The sequence below is a fragment of the Sus scrofa genome, chromosome 13 (assembly GCF_000003025.6).
Source record: "Sus scrofa isolate TJ Tabasco breed Duroc chromosome 13, Sscrofa11.1, whole genome shotgun sequence".
Classification (NCBI taxonomy): domain Eukaryota; kingdom Metazoa; phylum Chordata; class Mammalia; order Artiodactyla; family Suidae; genus Sus; species Sus scrofa.
This window is the reverse complement of record NC_010455.5, coordinates 46447414-46474321: the sequence shown is the minus strand read 5'-3', so window position 1 is coordinate 46474321 and position 26908 is coordinate 46447414. Positions and strand designations below refer to the sequence as shown.

Sequence of the window (26908 nt, the reverse complement as noted above, 5' to 3'; positions counted from 1 at the left end):
AAAATGATGTCCAAACGGATGTAAATCATCACACAGCAGGGAGGGAGAGGCATGGAACACGGTGACCAGCGCTTGGACTAATCAGAAAGCCTAGTCTCTTGATGAGGATTTTTGTTTTCTCATTCATCGTCCCTCCAGCCACTGAATTCTCAAGTGGCCAATTTGCTCCCTATTGGTAATCAGCTAGTTATTTTTACTCTCATGTCTCTCGCTGGGACTGTCAGACTCTTTGGAACCATTCATCACCCACAGGGGCCTAACCCTTCTGTGGCGGGAAGTGGGGGAGGGAGGCTATTATCCTGGAACAGATAAGTAGAAAACTCTTTTGCCATTTATATTCATTTTTTAAACAATGATTTCCCTGATGAGGTAAGTTAAATAATGATACAACTGGGTAAGAGTGAAACAATGAAAGCTTCACGGGTAAGTGCATTAGGCAATGGAAAAGGTCTCCAGCTGTGAATTCTGTGACTCTGAAATAACTTGTTCTTAGATTGTCTTTACAACCCCGCAAAGAAGCATCATCTTACATTCATGACTTACATTTGCAGCTGCCTCTGTGAAAATTATAAACCCAGGAAGGAGAGTTTGAAATATGTATAAGGCGTTGGTGGTTATTCCAAGCAACTGCAGTCCACCAACCAGGAGGAAGGTAGCCTTTGAAGGTTTTTTTTTCAGTAAGTTTACACTTTTTAAAATTGTAGTTGATTTACAATGTTACTTCAATTTCTATTATACAGCAAAGTGACCCAATCACACACAGTTTCCTCTGCTGTACAGTAGGGCCCCCTTGTCCAGCCATTCCAAATGTAGCAGTTTGCACCTGAGGCAGGAAAGTTTGGGCTTTTCTTTTTTCATTGGTTCCCCCAGGTCCTCTCAATTAGAGCCTCTCTCTTTGGTTTGTCTGTTGTCTCATTTTTCTCTAGCAATCACTGTCTCTGTCTGTCTCTAATGACAGACAGTTCCAAATGCAGTTTTAGGGATTCCATTTTTCTGAGTTCGCTACTCTTGCAAATGAAACCCTAGTGTCAGTACATTTTCTCATTAGTGAGTATCTCATTGGATCTCCTCTTGGATCTCCCTCAGTCCTTCAGAAGAACCCAATATCAATCCCTCAAGGCTGGCTGTGCTCACTGGAGTTCCAAGTTTACATTTCTGAAGTCCATGTTCAGCCTTAACAAAGATGTTAGTGTGACACAAATTGGCATTTTCTTGGCCCTTCCTTTGCTCATAATTTCATTTCTTGGAAGGAAGCTGAGTGGTGAACAGCCCTTCTAGCTCTTTCCTCAGAGACTCTCTGAAGTGGGGTAGCAGCAACATGATTTGAATCTTGAAATTTTTATCTTCCTCCACTGTTTTTCATGTCTCCTACCCTTTCTTGTGTCCTCTATGTTTCATATAAACATACACATATGTAAGTTCACTTGTAGGTGTGTCTGTCACTAAGGAGAATCAAAAGATACTGACATTTTTATAATATCTGGCCTTACATTTAGGCCTTTAATCGACAGGTGAATGGATTAAGAAAATGTGGTACATATATACAATAGAATACTATTCAGCCATTAAAAGGACAAAATAATCCTGTTTGCAGCAACATGGATAGAACTAGAGACTCTCATACTGAGTGAAGTAAGTCAGAAAGAGAAGACAAACACCATATTATATCACTTATATGAGGAGTACAAAATATGACACAAATGATCTATCTATAAAATAGAAACAGATCATGGACATGGAGGGCAGGCTTGTGTTTGCCGGGGGGGAGGGTAGAGAAGGGGGCTGAGGGAGAGTTTGGGGTTGGTAGATGCAGACTGTTTAATTTATAATGGATGGGTGATGGTGTCCTGCTGCACAGCACAGGGAACCATATCTAATCTCTTGGGTAAGAACCTGATGGAAAGTTAAAAAAAGAAAAAGAAAAAAATGGGTGTGTATGGATAGCTAGATCTCTTTGCTGTACATCGGAAATTGAAGGAACATTGTAAATCAACTATACTTTAATAAAAAAGAAAGAAAGAAAGAAAGAGACTGAGAAAGCATGTTTACATGCCCCATATTGAGTTTGCTGGCTTTTCATCTGTTAATTCCCTCCACGCATGGCTGTTCTCACAATGGGTGAAGTCACCCAACAGCTGTCTTGGACTGGAAACTAAACTGCTTGTAGGATTTCTGTCTTTTGTCTTCCCTACTTCAAGCGCTCTCTTTTCCAAAATTCCAAAACAAGACAAGAAGGTTGGCTGGCTTCAGTGAGACATTACGCAGTGACTTTAAAGAAATTGTTTTCCAGCTTATTCTCTTGGTGTGTTGTGGTAATTGTCCTAATTCTCAATTTGCTTTCAGGACTTATTAATAGCAATTGTAATGACATGAGCTTTTATATTTGGTATTCAGTGAAATAGGAAAGTTGTGTTTGTAAAAAGTGATTTTCCATCTGCCATTTTTGAGTAGAAAATGAGTGGAGAGAAGTGATGCTTTACCTGCCTGGTGTCCCCAGGTTGACCTGAATGAGAGCTTGAATATCTCCTGGATTGGCATCTGGATTGTCTGAACACCATGAGCAGAAATCTGTATGCCTCCTTCTCCATAATTACTCTGGTTATTTACTGATGTTCCCTTGGTCCCACTCTTCAGAAGACAGTAGGTTTCTCTCATTGTCACCAAAAAATTGCTTCATCAATGAAATCTTGATTTTTTAAGACACATCAATTTTCCTACCTGCTCTTCCATCCTCTTATCTTGAGTCACCATTCTTAATCACAATATCCTGTTCCCTGATCCTTTCCTCTCTTTGGGGCATTGTGTTAAGTCTATTTCTTCTCAAAAAAGTATACTCTTGGGATAGTGAGAAGCCTCCATGGAGCAATGATCCTAAAATCCACAGACCACCACCAGCTCACTATGTTGTGTAGACATTGCAACCAGCAATTTTCATAAACTAAATCCATCTATTTGACCAGCACCCAGCTCAAGAAGAGGCATTTATGGATTCTGATTGCTACTTAACACACTAATGTCTGTCAAAACTAACAAGCAAACATTGGGGTTTGTATTCTGCCTTTCTCTTTATTTCATTTTTAATCCTTCCTTTCCATTGTATTATTTAAAATGCATTAGCGAGTGAAAGATTAGAAGTAAATTACTAAACAAAAAGAAATAAAACAACAAAACAGGTCTTTTACCTCTGATTGTTTGATAAAAGAAACAATGTAGATGATGTAGATTCAGATTTTGGACTTGGTTATTTTCAGCTGCCAATTTCAGCATTCTTATGAGAAGTGACCTTTCACAGGAGGCCCAGGCATCCTACAGTTAGGATAACACCCTACAGCTCATTCACTCACCAGAAATTGTCTCTAACCCTCAACGCACCTTTCCTTGGATTTAGAGTTACCATGGTGTGTCTGTTCAGGGTCAAAATAATGCCTTCTTTGGGAATCTCTGTTCTGCAGATGTCAGGCTTGAGTTTAACTCTGGGACGTTTCCCTACTTGGAGCCCCAAATCTCCTGTGAAGATTACAGCATGGTCTACACTATAGAAATGGTTTTCCTGGTTCTAATATAGAAGCTGACACACAGGAGAGGACTTTTCCTCCTCTCGTGCCAGAATTGTCTGCGGATGTCCAACTTTCCTGTTGTGAATGGGTACAGGCTGTGATGTTGCCATTCCAGGACGTCCAGTAGCGGTAAGAGGAAAATTACGAAGCAGCTCCCCTCAGAGAGGAAGTGCCTATTCAAACAGCGGTGGGCAGGTGGAGAGCATGGTAGCTGCCTCCTTCCTACCAGGAACAGCCCCACCTCTGCAACTACTGACCCTCCCATCACAGGGTCTATGAATTGGCAGGACAGAAAGAAGCTTGGCAGAAACAGCATTTGGCATATTCATGCTTATCCCCCAAGCACTTTGGGAATGAATTAGCTATGTGCGTTTTCCTGGAAGACAGGCTTTCCCTTGTGCATTGATGGTGTCCTTAACTTACAAAAAATGCCTTAAAATTGGCTCACATGTGACATCAGCCTTTTACACATTCGAAGAGCTAATGACCCCAGGCTCATTCTCAATTTTTGCCCATTGTTCCAGAAATTGATTGTTGGATTGGAAGAGGTCATACACAGGTAGTCCAGCTGAAAGGGCCCTTACAGATCAGCTAGCAAATCCCTCTCCCATTTTACAGATGCTATAACCGAAGCCCAGAGAAGGCTTACCAAAGAGGAGATTCAAACAACACAGATTGTACAGCATGGTGACCCAGTTACACATACCATGCTGTACAGTAGAAAAAAATAATGTATTGGGGAAATAAAAACAAACAAATAGAATGAAAACAACAACAGCAATAGCAACAACAACAAAAAGACACAGATTGGATTTCAGGGTTTTATATTTTCATTTTCTTTTGGTTTTGGTAAACTATTGATGGAAATAAAATATACTTGCAAAAAAGTTACAAAGCATAACTATAAGACTCAACAACTTCTCCTAAACTAAGATACTCATATTACCATCACCCACAGCAAGAAGATAAACTTTTCCTGTACACCCCAAAGCTTCCATAATGTACCATGGCCACTGCTCCCTCCTGAGGGTAACTGTCCTGCCTTCTAATATCATGCCTTGTTTTTGCCTATTATTGAATGTCCTATGAATGTAACTATGTAGGGTGTTATTCTTATACCAGGCTTCCTTTATATTGGTGAGATTCATCCACTTATTTTTTGCACACAGTTTAAATGCATTGCTTTTAACTTCTGTATAGTGTGTAAATATAGAACATTTTTTATCTTTTCAACTGTTCTACCTAGACATTTAGGTAGTTTTCAGTTTGGGGTTATTATGACTAATGCTGCTAAGACCATTTCTGTACATGTCTTTTGGTAAATGTATATATAATCAAATTGGGGTTTACTCAGTACTTTGTGGCTAGTGATACTCTCAAAAAACATAATGGAGGGAATGAACCAAATCTGTTTAAGTCGTCGTACTGTGATTGATTGTCACTGCGCCACTGTCATTGCTAGCCTTCTGAAGGGGACCATGAGAGGAATTATTGTAGCCAGTGGTAGTCACCAATACATACAACATTTATGTTTGGGACAATATGTAAGGACTCTCAAAAGCCAGAATAGTCACTTGACATTTTGTTAATATAAAAATATGTTATTTAATTTGCATTTATTTTTTACTTATTTTTTTTATAGTTACACACACACACACACACACACACACACACACACACACCTCATTCTGTAAACATACCTAACAGAACAATAATGCTAGGATGTAGATGTCACAGTTGCAAAGTTGCAGCATCAGTGCCTGGCATAGAAGGTGCTAGACATTATCTGTTGAATGAATGAATAATGGGTTGTGCTCTCAAACCCTGGAGTTTTCCCACAGTTAATCTAATCTCTGAGTTTGATGTGTGTTTTCCCCTTCCTTTTTAAAAAAATACACTCTGTGTGTGTGTGTGTGATATCATTGGATAATACCATGCTTTGTAAATGTTTTAAATTAAGAATGTCTTAAGCATTGTTTTATTGTCAGCACATAGAGAAGGTATACCATTTTATGCAAAGTACATAGCACAGAGTCTAGCATATACTAAATAGTCAATGAAGGTTATTATTATTATTATTATTATTATTATTAGGGTTAGTTTTGCCTGAGTCATAGATCAAGGTTTAAATTGGGGCTTAGGTTTAAACTGGGCTTAGAACATATTCAAGCTCTTTTTGCTCTTATATTGGGGAAGAAAATCACTCTGGTCAGCCCTTCACATTCCTTTATGGATATATGCTCCCTTTGGATAGAAGTTACATTGGCCTTTGACATTGATTTTTATACATAGCTCTTTGTAGATTTTTAGTCCAGAGCATGCAAATGAGGAATACTTAACAAATAGGCCCACCACACCACTAAATTCCCTATAAATTTCTGCCTAATACGTAAATTGATTCAAGTTTGCTCTGATCAGACCTTGGCCTCAGGAGTCCTTGGCTGACATTTCTGTTTGAAACCTGACATCCTGCCAGAGAGCTTTTGCAGTTTGATTGGAATGAGATGGGGAACTTAATTCCAATAACAGATGGACCCAGCAGGGCCAGCAGTGGGCTTGAATTTTTATTGTCCAACAAGAACTTTGCCTCCTAGACTGTGGCTGCAGACCTCTACACATTTAACCTCACATTCAGGATAGAATAACCAGAGGTTCACAGAGGGGACATCTGGGTGGAAAAAAGTCAGACCCCCACTGCCTTTTTTCCCAGCTTCCTCGATTTTCCTGTTCTTTGAGATCTAACCTCCCTTGGTCTTGGGGATGAGATTGATTTAATGCCAGGGCATCTGCTGTGTACCATTTGGAGAAACGCTGGACAGATGCACTCCTCATCACTCACTCCAGAATGGGCCTTCCATGTAGAACTCCTTCCACATGAAAATTTTAATGATGTTAAAACACATCCTTCATTAGAATCTTCTTTCAAAGTGCAAGTGTAGCTGGAGAGAATGACATATTAAGCTATTGTTATTGCATCATTTTTTTATTCATTCATTTGCTTACTCACCACATATCTGTGAGGGCTTACAGTGCTCTGAACCAAGGGGACAGAGGTTAACAAGGCATACCCAGTCCTCATGGTCCTTATGCCTGATATCACCCAGTCAAATGGGGAGACAGACAATGGACAGGCAAGTAGCTCAAAGTGTGATGAATATAAAGAACCAGGAAAGGTCTTGAGGGACTCTGGGTTTGGCCTGGACTCTGTGACATGGATCATCTCTCCCTCTGTGGGAGCCTGTGTGGTCATGAGATACCATCCAAGATGTAGTTTCTAGAGCGAGTTTCACCTGTAAGGCCCCAAGGCACATGGCCAGCTCAGGGCCCTGGAGGCACTTATGAATGTCTCCTTACATTACTCCCCTTGGGGTGTCTGCCACAGGATCACAATTGTAGGTGAGGCTACTTCTGCACATTTCACCCTGGAGGACATTTACCTCCAAGTTGAGATAAAGAGAGGAAGAAGGAGAAGGGAAAGATGGAGGAAGGAGAGGAGGAGGGGAAAGGAGAGGAGGAGAAGAGAGACCTTGAGTAAAGAGAGACACAGGAAGAAGAGAGAGATGGGTAGAAAGAGTGTGACGCCACTGTTCTTGTTCCGCACAAATCTGGTACCAGACACCCTTACCTTGTCAGGGAGGAAACATGACAGTTTGACTCAGGGCACCTTGGCTTGAGTCACACGCCCTCTCCTTCACCAGCCCTGACCTTGTCAAGTCATTGAACTTTTGTTCTTCAGTTTCTCATTTGCCAAAAGGGATTTAAATTATCATATCCCATAACTGGGTTGCTCTGCTGTTTGAATGAGATTAAACAAGTCAACACCCATGAGCAGTGCTTTCAGAACATTAAAAAATGTTAACAAATACGAGTTGCCACTGTTATATATATACATTCCACATGTATATAGATGGTGGCTGTAAAGGATGGAATCTGTGCTTTTGAGTTGCCATGAGGTCAGAAGGTGAACTGAGGCTGTGAAACCGGGGCCTCCCAGAAGGAATGGATTCTATCCTTCTCTTCCTTGTTATCTCCCAAGTATATTTGGGTGGTGCTCCTGCCTTTTCAGAGCATTCACCCAACAGTCCTTTCACTGTCTCACTGAGGGACCAAAAGCAGTCAAGCAACCTACCGCTTTCAGGAACAGACTCTTAGATGGATGACTTGACATGACTGCATGGCTGTTCTCAGGATCCTGGAGGGAGAATGGAGTACACTGTCAGCTGAGAGACCTTCATTCCACAAGCAAAGTCCTCTCAGACCACTGCACTCTTGATCTTCATGGGAAAGAGAAAGTGTAGTGCGAGGGAATGACGTCAGACATGGGGGAGGGGATCACTCAGGAGAACAGCGATTGCCAAATTGAGAACCAGACTCTGGTAAATTTATAAACAGTTCCCCCAAACACACCCTAAAATGATGCTTAACCTCTGGCCCCTCATGCCCAGGGTGCCACTGTTCCTCCGTGAAAGAGCAGCCCTTCTGTGCAGCTTCCAGAAACCTTGTGTTTTCTGACATCTGCAAGTGGTTCTTCAAGAACTGCTTCTCTACATCTGTCTGCTCCAACTACCAAAGAAATGATTTCAAAACCTTATGGGAAAAAAGGAAAAACAAACATGAGGAGATGCAATGTGGAGAGAGCACCACACGTCAACCACGCCACCTGCCTCTGTGATGCCCAGCATCACCAGGAGAGCTCCCAGCCTCCAGAGTGACCTTGTCTCCAGAGGGAGGCGCTGCAGGGTGACTTTCTCAATCAAGGGCGGACTCCGCACTGCACCTCTCTGCTGACAGCCCCCAGCTCCCCACACTCTCCATCAGCATCCTGGTTGTCAAAAGGGCCAGGGACTTTGGAGCTAGAGGAGCCAAGTTGAAATGTCAGCCCTATAACTTATTAACTGAATCATTTTGGACAATTTTTTTTTTTTAATCCTCTAGAGTCTCAATTTCCTCATCTGAAAAGTGCAGATGATCTTATTTGTATAGGGTTCTTGGGAGGATTCAATGAGACGTTATGGATAAAATGCTTAGCCCAGCACCAGTAGTGGTTGAGGCAGAATGAACACGGCATAATTTAGAACTTTTTCCTTCTTTCTAATACATGACTCTATCACTAAAGCCTGTCCTGATAGCCCTATGTAAGATGCAAATGTGTATCAGAGACTCCCTTCCCCACACATCTCCCATTCTCCATCTTTTTTGTACCACACTGTTTCTTAAAGCACTATCACTTTCTAGAAGATCACATTACATCCTTCGTGTTTAGATTTATTATTTATGGTTTGTCTCCACAGAAAAAAGACCCACAAGGTCATAGACCTTTGTCTGTAACATAGTCATTCTTCAGTATGCCCAGGGGACTGGTTCCAGAAGTCCCTCAAATACCAAAATTCACAGATGCTCAAGTCCACTTTATAAAAAGGCATAGTGCAATGAATATATAGGTGGACCTCTGAATCCCTGGATGTGGAACTTGCAGATGTGGAACACCAACTGTGTATTCTTTGCAGCTAGAAAACATGGCACATTGTGGTGTTCAATAAATATTTGTGGAATGAATTGAGGCCCTGGAATCATCAGGCCTGCTTCCAGTGCTGGTCTTGGGTTGAACTGACATTTGTGACCCTTAGCAAATGACTCTCAGCCTCAGTTTTCTCCACTATGAGATACTGACACTCATGATTTCAAACCCGCAGAGTCAAGAGAATTAAATGAGATTATGTCTGTAAAGCACTTGGCAGAGTATCTGGGTCATAGTAACTTTTAACTACACGAGGTCCATGATTTCCATGCGAGCATAGAAAGATAAGGGATCACCCAGAGTCATTCCCAGAAACACCACCTCTACTTTTATTCTCAACTCCCTTCCCCAGTGGTGCTTAAGCAGCCAGTAGTGTGAATTCCATCTCCTCTCCTGTGACCCTCCAGGCTCCAGCTTCTCTCCAATCCTAGACAGCATGATGGCCAATGGGGAAATGTGGAAATCATCAGAGGCATTTGGTCCCGCTATGCATATGGTTTGACTGCTGCTGGGATCAAAACAATGTTGCCACTACAAACCTGTCATTAACAAGCAGTAGAGTTCAAATGGGTCTATGGAGTGGTGGGGGCCAAAACCAGGGTCACTTTCCTCAAGGGGAGCTTACGATCCAAAACTTTCTCAAGAGAGAACCAAGGGGCCCCATGCCAGTAGTTGTTATTGTCTGCATGGATTGCATAGGTGCATCCATGGAGGCTGGAGTGTGCAAGAAGTTGTTGGGTTTCCAGCTCATTTTAGTGGGCAGAGACAGTCTGCCATTTTTTTCCTAGATTCCCTCCCCTCAACATGGAAGATAAGGCAGAATGACATAAGGGATGAAAAATGAGGGTGCCAGTCCAGAGGACTGAGTTCAAGTCTCAGCTCTACTGTGTGTCTTTGGGAAGACACAAGTCTATCTGAAGATAATGATTAGAACAGCTGATGTTTGTTGCTATTCCCTCTGTGCCAGCTACTCCATATATATTAGTTCCTTGTTTGGGCAGGTGTTCAGCCATGTGTTTAGCCAAAGTCTGTTGAGTGCTAGCCTCACACTAGGCACTGTGGATGCAGCAGGGAACAAGATACTGCATCTCCTTATCTCACAAAACACTGGTGGTGGAGACTGGGAGTGAGTAATCTACTACACATGTAGTTAAGCATCATTAACTATTTCTTCATCCATTAAAAAACCATGTTTTCTATCTCTCACTACTCAATCAGTGAATTGTGGTCAGTGTCACAAAGGAGAAGTTTCCACTGCTTTTAGTCAGGACATATCTTGGGAGGATGGATGACTAGACTCATCTGCAAGCTCAGCCTGGACTTCCAAGGAGAAATGAGTTTTGAACTGCAAAAATGAAGAATAAGGGAGAGTTAGCAGGGTAGTCCCATTTTGCAGATAAAGAAACTGAGGCTCAGAGAGATTATGTAAGTTGTCCAAAGAACATGTTAATATTTGCTAGACCCCAGACTTGAACCCCCATTTTTCTAACTCCAAAATAAGTGATCTTTTACCCAGGCTAGTGTTTTTTAGACTGGGATACACATCACAGTTGCCACCAAGGGCTTTTTCAGAACCTATGTGTTGGGGTTCCACCAAGAGATTCTGATTCAGTTGGTCCAGGTAGAGCAAAAGGAGAGCAAAAGTGAGTTTGCATGAGCTCCCCCAAGTGATTTGGTGCACAGCTCTCATAATATCTCTAGCATTTCTGCTGCTGTTCCCAGTGCTCAGTGATAGTGTGACATCACAAAAGAAAACATGGCTGGTTGTCAGGGCTCCACCAAATCACTGGCTCCCAGGATGATCCATAGAATCTATTCTCTGGTCCTGTCTCTTCATGGGACCATGATGACATCAGTCCCCTGGCCCTCTTTGCACATGAGAGTCACCTGGAAAGCTTTAAAAATCTTTCCTGTGCTCCACCTCCAAGCCACAGCATCAGAAATTCTGGGGAAGGACCCAGGCAGAGGTATTTACTAGATGTTTCTGTGTGATTTAGCACTAGATGATCTCAAAGGTCCCTTCTGACTTGGAAATACTCGGCATCTATGAAATCCTTCCCCCACTCCTTCCTGATGATGGAGGGGACCTTATGGGGGTGGACACAAGGGGACTTGGGTGGGGGTGGGGAAATGATGCCTTTCCAAGACTTACTGCTCTGCGCTGGCAGTGTCTTTGTGAAAATAGTAACTTTTTTTTTTCCTGATTTATGTGACAGTTGGAAAGCAGCCCCCAGAACAGGCTGTTCCTCCCCTTGGTACTATTAACATAAATATGTGCTCAGGGCCTTCAGCTCCTGCTTCTCTCTGTGTAAACGAGGCTTAAAGGGGCCGTGAAAGTCAGAGGCTGAAGAGAAACCAGAAGAGAGGAAGTGTCTTTAGAGGCACAAGAATGAAAAGGGGAAAAGGACAGGACGTTGCTAAGAGACAATGTCAAGCTGGGCCATGGGATTAACAGCCAGTATCAAAGCGAGGCCCTTCTTAATGGTATGCTCCTCCAGTAGGGCCTTTTCCAAACACTGGCAGAGGGTGAGATTATCAAAGCAATTCCATTCCAAATCAGGCATAAAAGACCCCCTTCCTTCTTGGTAGAACTGGAATATTCAGTGAAAATTAACTGATTTAAGTATCTATATCTTGTGGTGAATGTGGACTCTTTACTGTGGAACTTCTCAGAGTCTTTAACCTGCCAATAAATAATGAGAACCACAGCCAGGTAGACATCACTGGCAGCCCAAGCTGAAATTATCTGCTACTTTTTATTTCAGGGGTATGAGTGCTTTCTAAGAAATGTTTGAGAAGTCCTGGTGTTAAAACAAAACAGAACAAACAAAACAAAAAAAAAAAACAAACAAAAAAAAAACTATTGTAATACTGAAGATTATTGTGCTAAGGGTTTTACATAAATTGTTTTTTTTTTTAAATCAAGTTTGAATTGTTTCTTTTAATCTAGGCAACAACACTATGGGTTAGGTACTTTTGTTTCCTTTTTTTAACATGTGGAAAAATTAAGACATGGAGAGGTTAAGTTCTTGCCCAGGATGACACAGCTAGTGGAGAATGGAAGGAACTTGGACTTTGGAGTTAAGATGAAGTGGGTTCAAAATCTGCTTCTGCCATTTGCTGGATAGACATCTTTGGCCAAGTTATTTAACCTCTCTGAGCCTTGATTTCCTTACATGCAAATTGGGGAGAATAAAATATACCTTGTAGAGTAGTTGAATTTGGAGATATCATATGCAAAACACCTAGTAAGTGTCCCATAGATGGCTATCAATATCATCATCATCATTATCTTGTATTTAATACTCAAAAAAGGGAATTTATCTACAATGAAGTATCACCTCACACCAGTCAGAATGGCAATCATCAAAAAGTCTACAAATAACATGCTACAGAGGGTGTGGAGAAAAGGGAATTCTCTTACACTGTTAGTAGGGATATAAATTGGTATACCTACTATGGAAAACAGTAAAGAGGTGCCTCAAAAAACTAAAAATAGAGTTGCCATATGATCCACAATCCCACTCCTGGGCATATATCCAGAAAATATAAAACTCTAATTCGAAAAGATCCATGCATCCCAATGTTCATAGCAGCACTGTTTACAATAGTCAAGACATGGAAGCATCCTAAATGTCCTTGACGAGAGAAATGAATAAAGAAGATGTGGTACATATATATACACACAGTGGAATATTACTTGGCCATAAAAACAAAATAATGCCATTTCCAGCAGCATGGATGGACCTTAGAGACTGTCATACCAAGTGAAATAAGAAAGTAAATATCATGGTATCACTTATATGTGGAATCTAAAATATGATACAAATGAACTTATTTATGAAATAGAAACAGATTCAGAGACATAGAGAACAAACTTATGGTTTCCCAAAGGGGAAAGGGATAGGAGAAGGGATAAATTAGGAGTTTAGGATTAGCAGATATAAACTACTATATACAGAATATATATAAAATAAATAAACAACAATGTCCTATTTTATAGCACAAAGAACTGTATTCAATATCCTGTGATAAACCATAATGGAAAAGAATATTTAAAAGTATTTATAATGCATATACATATATTATATATATAATATACATAAATATAAATATATATTTACATAAATATATAAATGTATATAACTGAATCTCATATATAATATACATAAATATAAATATATACATATATAAATATATGTATATATAATATACATAAATATAAGTAAATATATATTTACATAAATATATAAATGTATATAACTGAATCTCTTTACTATACTCCATAAACTAACATAACATTGTAAATCAACTATACTTCAATTAAAATAAAAAGAAAAAACAAAAAGGAAATTATACATACTATCTGGAAAAAATATGCATTTGGGTTGAGTCAGGAGAAATAGGCAATAGGATCTGACATGTGACAGGCTAGATAAATGATAAACCTCTCCAAAGAAATGGAAAATCGTCCTCCTATTCCTCAGGTTGACTTAGTCACCAGCTAGCCACAGGGCATCCTCCTGTAGGGTTTATAAAGAGGAAGGGGGCAGGTTTGCAGGCTTTGGGGTGTGCTTCTTCCAAGGGACAAATGGGAACAGAATACACTCTGGCCAGCCATCAAATTCCTAGAGGACCTTCTGAAGTCCTGAGCCCTGGACCTGGAGATTCTGAGTCTATTAAGTCTGTGATTGTCCTGGGATTGTATATCCTATGGTCCTTCCAGCTGATACTTATTATAACTCTGCTTGAAAACCACTGGACTTCCATGAAATCCTGGGAAACTTTGGCAATGAGTTATCCAGCAAGAACTCAGAGGAGCCTGGTAATTATTTTGTGGAATCCAGAGAGTTTGTGGCCTTGACTTGCATAAGCAACCAATAGCATTCAAACATCTTGGCATTTGAGGGACAAATTTTTCCTATGTTTTGTGGTTGGTCCAGCAGCCTGGGTAGGTCGTTTATGTGTGGTAATAGCAGAAGCCTGGGCACCAGGCATAGTTCATGTCTGTCCCATCATCTTCATGGAACAAGTGAGATGCCAGGCTAGAGAAATAACATCCTGCATAACATTTTAGTAACTGTCTTCAAGACCATGGGAAATAAGAACAAAGTATTTCAGGATTCTCATATTTTGACAGATTTTTCTTTTCTTGAATAACATACAGGTGACTACCCTATTAATGTCCAGCTTTGCATTAATCTTGATTTCTCTATCAAATAGACCTAAAACTCATTGCAACACATATTTCACTTTTTTGTTAAAGATAGAATTTTGAGCCTCTTAAATATTTCCACTAGCCTTTTTTCTTAGGGGAAAAAAATGGTTAACCTTGGCTACTGTTAGCAGCTTATAGTCTTAACTTACTGCTACATTTCATATTTGAAAATGAAATTCTTTGCTAAACTATTACTGTAATAAAGTATGTACTTAAAAAGGTAGACCTTAGCGCTGCCTCCTTCTAGCTGTGGAATTGGGGGAGTCTTCTTAAATTCCTTGAATATCAGTTTCTTCATCTTTCATTAGGGATTATAAAGTACCTGTTATAATGGTTACTAAGTGTTAAGTCAGAGAACTCATGTCAAGTACTAGTAAAAGGTTAGCTTATAGTAAAGGTGTAGTTAACAGTGGCTGGCATTATCATCCCAATTCAGTTTACTTATTAACTATACAAGTGTGGACAAGTAACTGACTCCCTGAGTCTCATTTTCTTCACCTGTAATATGGGACTAATCGCATCTCCCCATGGTGTTGTTGTAAATATTATGTGAGGGACTACTACCTTGAAATGACCTGTGAAAAGTCATTAAAGGACACTGCCTAATGTCATTTGCAAGATTGGTGTTCTTTGTATTTGGATCTCTTAAGTCATTTATTCATTTGCAAACACATGTCAGAACCCCCAGGACGAAAGTATTTGATAGAAATGTTTCTTCATGCATTTGGCTGCTCTAAAAATGCCATGGAAGTATGATGTCATCTCTCTCTGTGTTCTGAAGAAGGGAATCTGAGATGAGGTAGAGCTGGGGGGTAGGTTTGGGAGGGCAGGGTGGTACCCAGCAAGGCCCACAGTCCATCTGCTTATAGGATGAGGTCAGGGCAAAGGAAACCTTTGCCATCATTTTCTGCAGGGTAGAGTCTCACCTCAGTGGCTGTCACCTGTTACCATACAGTGTGCTTGGTACTGAGAATGAGGTGATGCATTACTAGGCATGAGTTCTGTGCTCATGGAGTACAAGTAAGACAAGGGGCGCCTCCTTTTCTTGGGGTGCAAAGACTTGAAGTCAAGAAGGAGATTTGGCAAAGGCCTAGAATGGGGAGAAGGAAGATGCCATGTTTAAAGAGCTAAAAGAAGGAAAAAAAAAAAAAAAAAAAAAAAAAAAAAAAAAAAAAAAAAAAAAAAAGATGGCAAAGGCCTAGAATGGGGAGAAGGAAGATGCCATGTTTAAAGAGCTAAAAGAAAGGAAACATGAAATATAAAATATAAAGGGAGAAATGTGAAGGGAAATAAAAAAAGGAGAGAGCAGATGTGGAGAGAAATTAGATTAGATGGGTAAATCTGGGTTTGCCACGCAGGGCTTCCATGGCCATGATCAGGATGTGTTAAGGACATGGAACCTGTTGGAAGGTTTTGAGCAGGTGACATGATCAGATTTGGGCTTTAGGAAGATCACTCTGGCTTCCCAGTGAGTGAAGAAAAGTGTGTGTGAGGAGTGGGTGTGGGAGGGATACTTCAGTTTTTTTATGCTTAATGCACAGTAATGGTGCCGTCTTCTTTGGGTGAACCAAGGGCAGTGGGAGAGGTAGAAGAGCAGGAGGATGTGATATTAAACAAGGCCCTCTCGATGTATCAGGTGTGGTGCTAAATAGAGTTGGTGCACCTAATTTTTGTGGTTGGTGGAGTTCTAAGATGGCCGCCAAGGAGCTCTACCTCCTGCTCTTCATACCCCTGCAAGGTCTCCTCCCTTGAGTATGGGCTGGATCTGGTGACTTCCTTCAGACAAATAGCACATAGAAAAAGTAGTGGAATGTTACTTCCAAGAGTGGGTGACAAAAGACTGTGACTTCGTCTTGCTGTGGTCCTTCCCCTGGCTTGCTCTGAGGTGGCTTCCTATGTAAGTCTGTCTGTAGGAGAGGAATTGAGGGCTGCCTGCTTTGCTCAGCCAGTGATACCTGGAAGCCTCTATCGACCACCCATGGGACCTATGGCCTGCCAACCACCAGTGAGCGAGCCTAGATCCAGGCCCAGCTGGGATCACTGTGGCTCCCACTGGCACCTTGACTCTAGCCTGTGGGAGAAGCTAAAACAGAGGACCCTAGGAAGCTGTGTCTGGCTTCCTGATCCTCAGAAACTATGAGATGAGAAATGTGTGGCATTTCATCCCCTCAGTTTGGGGCTAGTTTGTTACAAAGCAATATAGAACTAAGACGCTCTTAATTGATGGACAGAAGGCAAGGCTGGATATGGTATTGAGAAAGGATGACAAGCATTGTCAAATGTGGCATGGAGATCAAAGATAACCAAGGATGCTAAAGAAAAAAGAAAGCATTGAATCTGACAAGGAAACAATGCAAGGAAGTTGGGGTGGGGTGGGGTAGAAAGAGTGGGTATTAAAATTTCCATGGTGAATGTTTACATCCTATATATGTGACCTATATGATATGCTTACATCATATAGGATGAAAACTCCAATTACTGCTGCAGGCTGGAAGTATGACCTTTTGAGGATGAGTGCTGCAATCTGTTTTTGCTTTCTATCTCTCATTCGAGTTTGGGTCCTCATCTTAGGATCTTGTGCTTCTAAAAACTCTCATAAAGGCTTTTATTAATGAATTCAGCATCTGGCATTACAGTACTGATCCAAATTCTTCCTTCCTTTTTTTCTGGATGTTTCTCCCACTGATATCCTCCCTATGCCCTTAAAGTGTGTATTTTCTAAGTATTACCTGTTGTCTTTGGACCGGACTCAGGAACAAAATGAAAAATGTAAACAAATGACCTGGGTGTGTGAAGTCAGAGTCTGAATAGGGTCAAGTTCAAGTTCTTTCCTCACTGGGGTTTCTCACCTATGAAAGACTCACAGACTGTCCCATGACTCCCTGTGGCCTTGCCCTCTCTCCAGCTTAAACTCTTCCCTTCTGCACAGAGCAGGAGAAATAATCAAAGAATTTTGAGTCATCACTTTATTGCTTTGTGGCTTTGAGAAAATGACAACCTTTCTGAGCCTCAGTTTCCTCTACTGAAAAATGGGAGTCAGTAGGGCCTCTCTCTTGGGGTTGTCTTGAGGAGGATGAAAGGAGTTGATGCAAATTGGGCATTGAGCCAGCTCTTGGCACAAACCTTATTCTTAACCCCTTTATGATGTGGGGAGCAGCTAAACTTTTCAAGCTTTCTCACCTGTCTAGCAAACCCAAACCACTCTAGAGGCTGCCAGACCAGCTGCCTGTGATGTGTCAGAAACAGCCTGGGGAAGCAATTTGCTTTCAAAGAGAAATCAGCAGAGGGAATAAACACAAAACATCAGCAGCGGGCCCAGCCCTGCGCCAGGACAATTTGGCACTTGGCAGCAGCAACTACTAGAGGTGCACCGCCCAGAGAGTGCATCTCTGCAGGAGCTCACAAGCTCAGGACTGTCCTGAAACCCCATGTCAGTGAGGAAGTCCTGGCAGGGTTGCCCCATAGCACCTGTACCAGCTTATGCCAATCTCAGGTGGCCTGAAATTACCTTGCTTTGATTTTTTCATGCCACCGAGGCCTGTTCTTCCTTCTGTCAGTAGAGTTGGTTTTCTCTCTTTCATTCTCTCTTGGGGGGTTGAACAGATGCAGGGGCTGCTTGAGAGGAGGAGGCTCCTGCCTCACTAAGCAGATGTTGCCAGCAGCATTTCATCACACTGCAACTCAGAAAACGACGGGGTGCCGGCTGTGGGCATATGGGTTCCGCCATGATACTTATTTCTGTATTTTCTTTCTGGAAAACAATTTTTGGATTTTAGGCACACAGATCCTGGCCTTCTACCTTGGATGTTCATGTGGCTAACTGCATTTCACTGTTCACCTCCCAGGTGAACACCTTCTTGGAGAGGCCCACCCTGATAACCTGCTCTAAGGGACTTCAGCAGCCTCATTCTCCATCCCCCACATAGTGACTTGTTAAATAATCTGTTAAATTGCTTTCTAGCTCCATCTGACATTATTTTCTTTGCCTATACTTACACCACTAAGTTGCCTATACTCTCTGCTAGAGTCTAGTTCAGTGTTGAAAGGAACTTCATACAACCCATTCATCTCCATGTCTTTATCCACCCTAGGTTGACAGGATGATTATTATCATCCCCATCCTACAGATGACGACACTGAGGCTCAAATATACCAAATAGGTTTCCCCAGTCCTAGGATGCATTAGTGGTGGAATGAGAATTAAAATCAGGAAATATAAGTGTGCTGGTCAGTATAGTAGCCACAAACCAAATGTGGTTATTGATCCCTTGAATTGTGGCTTTTCCAAACTGACATGTACTCTAAATATAAAATACTTACTGGATTTTCAAGGCTGAGTACAAAAATTAAAAGGATATTAAAATATCATGAATAATTTTATATTAGATGATGAAATTATGTTTTTGATATATTGAGTTGAATAAAGTAGAATATTAAGATGAATTTCATCTGCTTCTTCTTACATCTTAAAATGTGGCTACTAGAGGATTTGAAATTATATATGTGGCTCAAGTTGTATTTCCACTGGCCTTCATCAGTCTATATTTTTAATCACTTCACATAATAAGACCTGAAATATTAATAGATCCTGACATAATGTATTAGTGCTAATAATAGCAAGAAAATTCGGGAGTTGCCCTTTGAGGCTCAGTGGAAATGAACCTGACTAGTATCCATGAGGATGCAGGTTCCATCCCTGGCCTCGCTCAGTGGGTTAAGGATCCGGCATTGCCTTCAGCTGTGGGGTAGGTCATAGATGCGGCTCGGATCTGGCATTGCTATGGCTGTGGTATAGGCCGGCTGATGCAGCTCCAATTCGACCCCTAGCCTGGGAACTTCCATATGCTGCAGGCACACCCCTCAAAAGAAAAAAAAAAAAATTCAGTCATCCAATGAAGAATCTCCTCTTCTGTTTTCTTAAGTTCATTTGTTAAAACAAACAAAAATTTACCCTTTTATTTACCTACATTAGGTGCCCACCATGTGCAGAGCACTATGCAAGGTGCTTCTTGGTGCAATCAGGGCCTGCACCAATGAGAAGTGACAGAAACCCAGCGCAAACAATCAAAGGAGTAGGAGAGGGTAATTAGCTCAAAGAATGCTGGGTAGCCCACATATTTGAAGTAAAAGCTGAATGAACAATGTCAGAAGCCAGACTTCAAATCTACTATCTCCCTCTCTCTTCCCTATCTCTTTCTGAATGTTGGCTCCTTTTCCTCAATCAGCTTCCTGCCCTGGCCAGAGGCAGATTCTAGGGCAGTTTCCAAGCTCGATTCTTACCAATGTCCTCACCAGAGCCAAAGGGTTTCTCTGTATCAACTCCAAACAGGACTCTCATTGGCTTAAACTGATTGCATGTCAATCTCTCAGGCCAATCCCAGGTGTGGCCTGATGATTGGCCCGGCTGGATCATATGCCCAACATGCCCATCCATGTAAACAGGCAGGTGGGTTAAAGTGACAACTCCCATTAGGACCAAAAGCTATAAAAGGAGTATTTCTGAAATTAAAGGGGGGATTTTCTTTTTTCTTTCTTTCTTTTTTTTTTTTTTTTTTTTTTTTTTTTTTTGGCTGTTTCTGCTGCACATGGAAATTCCTGAGCCAGGGATGGAGTCAGAGCCACCACAGAGATAAGGCTGGATCTTTAACCCACTGTACCATTGCAGAAACTCCAAGGGGGATTATTTTGTGATGAAGGGAGATATGTTGAGCAGACAGAAAGACAAATCCCCAGTACCTTTCTGGATGCCATTGTCTTCTCTGTGGGAATGAATTAAGAAATGATAAAAATCTCTGTAAAAGTGAGGATGAAGAAACTGGTACTGAAGGTCCAATGTATTAGAGAAATTTATCAGAAAATTAAAAAGAAAATAGAAGTCTTGTTGTGGGTGGTATAAAAGGAATATATAAGCAGATTTGGACACGAATGTCCCTTTAAAAGTGTCTGCCTTTTTTCATTGTGACCATCTAGGTTCCAGACAAAGCCCTGAATGCAGCAATAAGTGGAGTAAGGAACTCCATCAACCTCTTATCACTGTAGTAATATTGCTGCTCAATTGTTGAATGTTAACTGTGCAGAGCATAGAATTAAAAACAGTTCTGGTCTATTAGACAAACAATCTCATTTAGGTAATATTTCCTGTTGAACGACATGCCTCTGAAAAAATCTACCTGAGTTTCAAACATCGTCCTTTTTCTAAGAAAAGAGACTTGGTTCACATACACACACACAGACACACACAGAAAATGTGCTTCCCCTTCATGAGGGGTTCAATTCACCACCCCCACTTCAGTTGTATGCTATAAACTTTTTGTCATCTTATACCACCACCTCCACTAACCAAGAGCCTAGCCTCCCATTGTCACTTAGTCATGGCAATCACGTTTGGACACATTTCATTAAAATTGAGAAAACTGGGCTTCAGGACTTGAAACTTAATTAAAGTTGAATATGCAGATGCTAAAGAGATCTTGGAGTAAGTTATAAAACAATCCATCCATGCCCAGAGAACCCCGTGAATAGCTTGAAATACATATATACCAACACTTCTATTAACTTCATTGAGAGAGATTTTGAAAAGCATATGTGCTCACATTCATTTTCCACTTTCTTTTATTTTTGGAAAGGTGTCGTAGGAGTTCCCCTCTTGCTTTCTTTCTGACTCCTCAGTTTCATAAAGACAAAGAGGTGAAATTCTAACTTTTCAGCTCAGATGGAGGGGTCCTGCCTAAACTATAGGGGCAGAAAGAACTGCTCTTTGCTATGCATGCCTGAAGCATTATGAAAATAAGGGTCAGGTTTCTTGGCTGGGAAGATCAGGTTTGGGGAAAAAAAGGCTGGAGAGAGGGGTTGTTTTAGGAGGCTAACTCAGGCCTGATGTAAACCTTATATCTTAGGAAACCTCTGAGCTTATGTTTCCAATACCTCACCTTCACTGTGCCATAGAGGCCAAAGAGAGGTGGGCACAAGATTCAGCCTGTACATTTAAATGTTTAAATATATGAACACCCTTTAGAGGTGTGGTTTGTTCAGACAACTCTCCAAGTTTTGTCTAGACCAGTTTTCATTACAGAGTTTTTCTGATTTGGGGCAAATTGATGCTTTACACACATTGTTAAAAATTAGTTCTCAAATGTATGTAGCCTCTTTGGAATGAAGATCACTGGAGACATTTTTAAAAGTGGGAGGGTGGAGGTTGGGGAATACGTTTTCCTCCCTGGAAGCTTTCATGTTTAATTAAATCTGTAAATTAAATAGTTTTCCCCTTTTCATTTTAAATCCCAGCCAACAAGTGGTTTGCCTTTCTGGCACAAGAAGCGAATCTACATGTCTAGCTTTGCAGGTAAAGGTGACTCATTGTTATAACCAAATGGGAGGGGAGAAGACAGACACGAAAAAGCTCTCCTCCTTACTGCAGAACACAGAATGTCATTTCTAGAACAGTCAGTAATTTCTGGTTACTGTGTTTCTGGTTAAACACTGCCAGGTTTATCTTAAAGGGACCATTACATGGTTTTGCTTTTGTTCCTTTCTGATCTTTATAGCTGAAGGGCCTAGACAAGGAATGAAGTTGATCATCTATACATGTAGTTGAGGGTCCCTTCGTAAGGATTTGCCTGTGTAAAATGATGGCTTTGATGTCAAGGGTCATGAGATTTCAATACCCATATCACAATGTTTCTTGAACTGCTCAGTTTAATTTTAGGCATTGAAAGGAACCAGAGCTTTTGGCAGTAAAATTGCCAGTTCTATTTTCTGCTCTAATTCAGATGTTTTTCCTACTCTAGGAGATATAGATAAAGTTTTCTTTTCCTAAAACGTGCTCCCCAAACCTTGGGTTGATACCCTGGGTGTCTGGAAAACAACTTGAATGTCTTTATCCAGAACTGAGAGAAGAAATAATTTACTATTTAAATGATGAAGAATTTTGTCCCAATAATCAAACCCCAAGTCAGGTGAATCAGAGTTATCAGTAACTTGCTAAGTATAGGCCAGGCAGTTCAGGATTCAGAGGACCCCATCTTATTATTCCCACCTCATGGCCTTTCCATATGCTGTTCCCTCTACGTTCAACTCCTTCTTCCTCCTTCCTTTCTCTGGACATATCCTCCTCCTCATTTCCCAGTTTAATATCACTTCCCTGGCACTTGCTGGCTAATTTTAGTCCTCATGGCATCCTATGATTTTTCTTGTGAAAACTGTATTTTTATTAATTTTTTTTGTTTGTTTGTTTTTTAGGGCTGCACCTGAGACATATGGAAGTTCCCACACTAGGGATGGAATCAGAGCTGCAGCTGCCAGCCTATGCCATACTCACAGCAATGCAGGCTCTGAGCCATATCTAAGACCTACACCACAGCTTATGGCAATGCTGGATACTTAACTCACTGAGCGAGGCCAGGGATCAAACTGCATCCTGTTACTAGTCGGGTTCGCTACAGCTAAGCCACAACAGGAACTCCCCACCCCCGCCGCCTTCTTTTTTTTTTTTTTTTTTTTTTGCTTAAAAATTTATAATTCATTAATCAGGACAGCCTTCATTGGGACAGGTGCTATTTGTTAAGGGTAACTAAAGAGCCTAGCATTCTATCAAATACATAGCAGCTACTCCATAAACATTCAGTTGAAGGAATCAATCTGTTCACTAATATTTCAATTAGTTCTAGGGCAGAATGTCCTAAGCTTAGAAATAACTGAGAAATAGGTCCAATGTAAAGCCAGCACACACTTTAGAGGTCCAACCATCGATCCCTACATCAAGACATTTTGGTATCTGGTCTTGGGATTACAAAACTTCCAGTGTGTAACCCAGGCTTTGAAAAGGTCTGCCACAAGTGTCATCTCTGTCCAACATTGCTTCCAATAGGTTCAAAAAATTTTCAGTCTCTATTGGTGCCTATGGTAGCTAGTCTTCCAGGTGGCTCCCAATAATCCTTACCCGCTCTTCTTCACTTTGTGTATTGGGCTCTCACCTTGAATCAGGGCTTGCCCATGTTCATTTCTTAGCTAGTATGTGAGTTTCAGGCTAGGTTATAAAAGGTATTATAGGTCCTGCCTTCATCTTTGGACAACTTGCTTTGACTAAATCCAGCCATTATACTGGAGCACTCACAAGCAGACCTGGAGAAGGGCCCTTCAGGAAGAGACTGTGGAAAGGGATGGAAGCCTCTGCTGACATCCTTTGCAGCCATGAGGATAAACCACCTGGGATCCCCTGTCCCCAGAGTTACTTAAGAACACTAAGCTCATGGCTTCATTGATGTCAGCAGAAGCTGAAATACAATAGAGGTGCTTACACATGTTTCATGCCTTGTCAACATCCTCTTCAAAAGACAGAAAAACAAGAAAGTTTTTTTTCACTCTCCAGTGGTGGTCAGAAAATCATACTTTTAATACTCATCACAAGTAGAGTAATGCAATAAACACCTTAGTCCCTCTCTAGTCAATTAAAATCAGCTTCTTGGATTAATGGATAGGTTCAGAAACCTCAATCTGATGAATCAGGCCCATCTTTATATTTTTCAAAATTATCTTCTTATGCTCAGAATACTTCCACAAAAGAAATAGAAATCCTTCTTTCCTTAGCAAATTGGTTCTAAAAATGTTCTTCAAGATACATTTCTACTTGACCAAACTTCAGCCACAAGAATAAACTTTATCTTCATAGAAGACAACACAAAGCACCTTATTTGATTAGAAATGGTGGAAAGTCATGTCTACTCTTGGCATGAAAAATACTAGGTGTTGTGTTGTTGCCTTAAACCTTGTACATTTTGCCCCATTTCGTGTCACTGAGTGCTTCTATCCTCTTTTTTGCTGTCATTCTTTTTACCAAGCAGTCTTTCTTGCCATTAAGGCTTGCGTTGGCAGGGAATGTCTGCTTGTCAAGGATGTCAGGCCACCTAGGTCCCTCCGAGACCTACATTGTACCCCAAGTTTTAGGGCCAGAAGTCATTTGAATTTTTCATTTTATCTTTATTTTCATATAAAAATGATACATGCTCATCATAAAGATAAATACCAGATGATATAGAAATATATAAAGCAGAAAAAAATCATTCTATCTTTTATGGTTAAGAGTTTTGGGTCTCTATCTTTTAAATGTTTTATGTTGATTATTTTCCTTTCTTTCTTCATATATACGTATATGAAGAAAATGTCTTTTAAAGGTTTTATGTTGATTTTTTCCTTTCTTTGATTAAGTATATATTAAAAAGAAAATGTTCTTTATAAATAGGATCATTTCATAAACAGGATCACGAAACTTTACAAATCTGAGTAACAGAGTTCCCATTGTAAATCAGCAGGTTAAGAAATTGATGTAGTGTCTGAGCGGATACAGGTTTGATCCCTGGCATTGGTCCTTAGGTTAAGGATCTGGCATTGCCACAAGCTGCAGGGTAGGTTGCAGATGCAGCTCAGATCTGGGCTGTGGCATAGGTGCAGCTGCAGGTCTGATTCAACCCTAGTCCAGGAACTTCCATAATGCTGCAGGTGTAGCCATAAAAAGAAAATAAATAAATAAGTACTATCTGAATAACATATGTTGGACATACTTAGATGATAATGATGATTTTCACATCTTGAGCTGTTTAGGTACCTGACTCTGTGCCAAGCACTTTACAGGAATGAATTCTTAGATCAGCACTATGAGACATGTACTATTAATGGTGTGCCCATTTTATTGATGAAGAAACTATGGCATTACATTCACAGGAAAGAATGTAAGTGACTTGCCTGAGGCTGCACAGGTAACAGGAGGTGAGTTCAACTTCAATCTCCAGAGTTGGACTTGAGTCTAAACTCTTAGCCCCTGCCTAAGAGTTGGTCTTCACATGCAAATCTCATTCTTTATTGTGTGCATGGTATTCACGCCCTTCATCCTCGCCACCTTCCTGCCCTGGCTGTCTGCTCTAGAACTTGTCTTGTCCCCCTTTCTTCTTGTACAGCACCTCCAATGACCATACCCTTTGACCACCTTCCCAAGCTTGTTGCATCCCTACTTTCTTTGGGGGCTCTGAGCCTCATTTCCCTTCTCTCACTGGTTCAATACTGATTTTGGCAGTGATGGGTGGAGTTTGAAGGTTAATGTCTTTGGGGGGTCCTATTCCTGAGGTCTTGGAGTTCGGTTGTCTGAGAAATTGGCAAACTCCAAGAATAAAATTCCCTTTACTTTCCCCCTCCAACTCGAATTTTGATTCTGTTCATTCCTAACTAGGTTCACGGGCTCTTCCTGAACTTTCACTAACAATGCTTTGGGTGTGTCCATGCAGCTCTGAAATCCTGCTCCTCAGAAAGAGAAAGAAGAAAAGCATCATTATATGTATATGGGCTAGAAGGGGGATTGTGGGGGCACTGGGGCATGAAGAGGTGAACCATCTGGCCTTGGTTGAAGGACTGGGAAGCCAGGGTAATGACCAGTTCCTTTTGTAAATCTGTACCATGTCATGATCCAAGGGCACTCTCAGCCTCCAACCAGTCATTATGCTTGTGAGAGCTTGCTGTCTGAGCATGAAACCTAGCCCCTCGGAGAGGAGGCGGGGTTCCAAGCCCCACAGTTGGCATGGAGTCAAGTGCTGGTTTCCTCCTGTGGTAAGCAACAGACCATCACAACAGCAGCAACACTTTGGAAATGGTGGCTTCACAACTGGCTTGGTGGCAGAGAGCCCCAGGCTCTTTACAAGGCATCCTCTCTTTATAAGTGGTAGTTGGGCTGCAGCCTCTGAACCATCACATCTTAGATGAATATCATTTCTAGGAGTTACCAGACAGTCTTTGGAAAGTAGCACTGACCACACAGCATGCAGAGATGAATCTTTTTTTTTTTTTCACTAGCCATTAAGGTAAAGGTGTTCAGCAGGAAGAGGTGATAGAGGAGTAGCCTATGTATGACCTTGAATGCCAGAGGCTGTTAGCCAGTAGTGCCTGCCCAGAGTAATTTGTATGCAGAAGGATTCTGAGATCAAACAGGACTCAGGCTCAAAGGGAAAGTACTCCATGATTGACTAGTAATGTCTGCAATGGGCATGGGAAAGAGTATGGTAGCACAGGTATCATGTATTTGTCCTGAAAATAAATTGAAGTGTAATATAAGAATGAGGTGCAGGCTCAGCACTGCCACTTTCTAACTGGTTAATCCTAGTGCAACTGATTTAATTCTCAGAGCCTTAGTTTTCCCATATGTGCAGTGCAAATTTTATGTCTTGGTTATTTTTTGGAATGGTGAAGTTCTTATCAAGGTATCTGGAATGTTAACACTTCTCAGTAGATGCAAATTATCCAGACTTATCACTGAGGGTTATGGTATCACAGAAGCATAACTGGAGCCCAAGAGCAAAAGCACATATGCATGACTGTTCCTATTGCTAAATTTAATAGTGATTTTGAAGATGCTTTCTCCTTCTGCCTTTTCTTTTGCTGATGACTGGTTTTATTGCTCTAGGTGACTGTGCCTTGAGTTTTCATATGTGTCCTACCATTGACAGAAATTGGGACCAGGCTGCAAAATCCTACCTATTTTCATCATACAACCTAATATGCAATAAGACGACTTTTACCTTAGGGACTAGAATGTGATGCTCCACTTTTTTTTTTATTTGTGCAAATTATGTAGTC

At 41.0% G+C, this 26908-nt stretch overlaps 1 long non-coding RNA gene across 15 annotated transcripts in view; it reads right to left on the bottom strand.

The window, feature by feature from the left end:
- The window catches only part of LOC106505633, a 397602-nt gene that overhangs the window by 125021 nt on the left and 245673 nt on the right, over positions 1-26908 (bottom strand). For 9 of the 15 annotated variants that reach the window (XR_002337984.1, XR_002337981.1, XR_002337983.1 and 6 more), the window contains exons 4-5: positions 17802-18044; positions 7687-8144 (exon numbers count right to left, since the gene is read on the bottom strand). This is a non-coding gene — a long non-coding RNA (uncharacterized LOC106505633). Of the gene's footprint in view, positions 1-1667; positions 6497-7686; positions 8145-17801; positions 18045-26908 lie in introns of those variants that run through there. The other 6 variants (XR_002337987.1, XR_002337994.1, XR_002337985.1 and 3 more) reach the window with 4 other exon arrangements.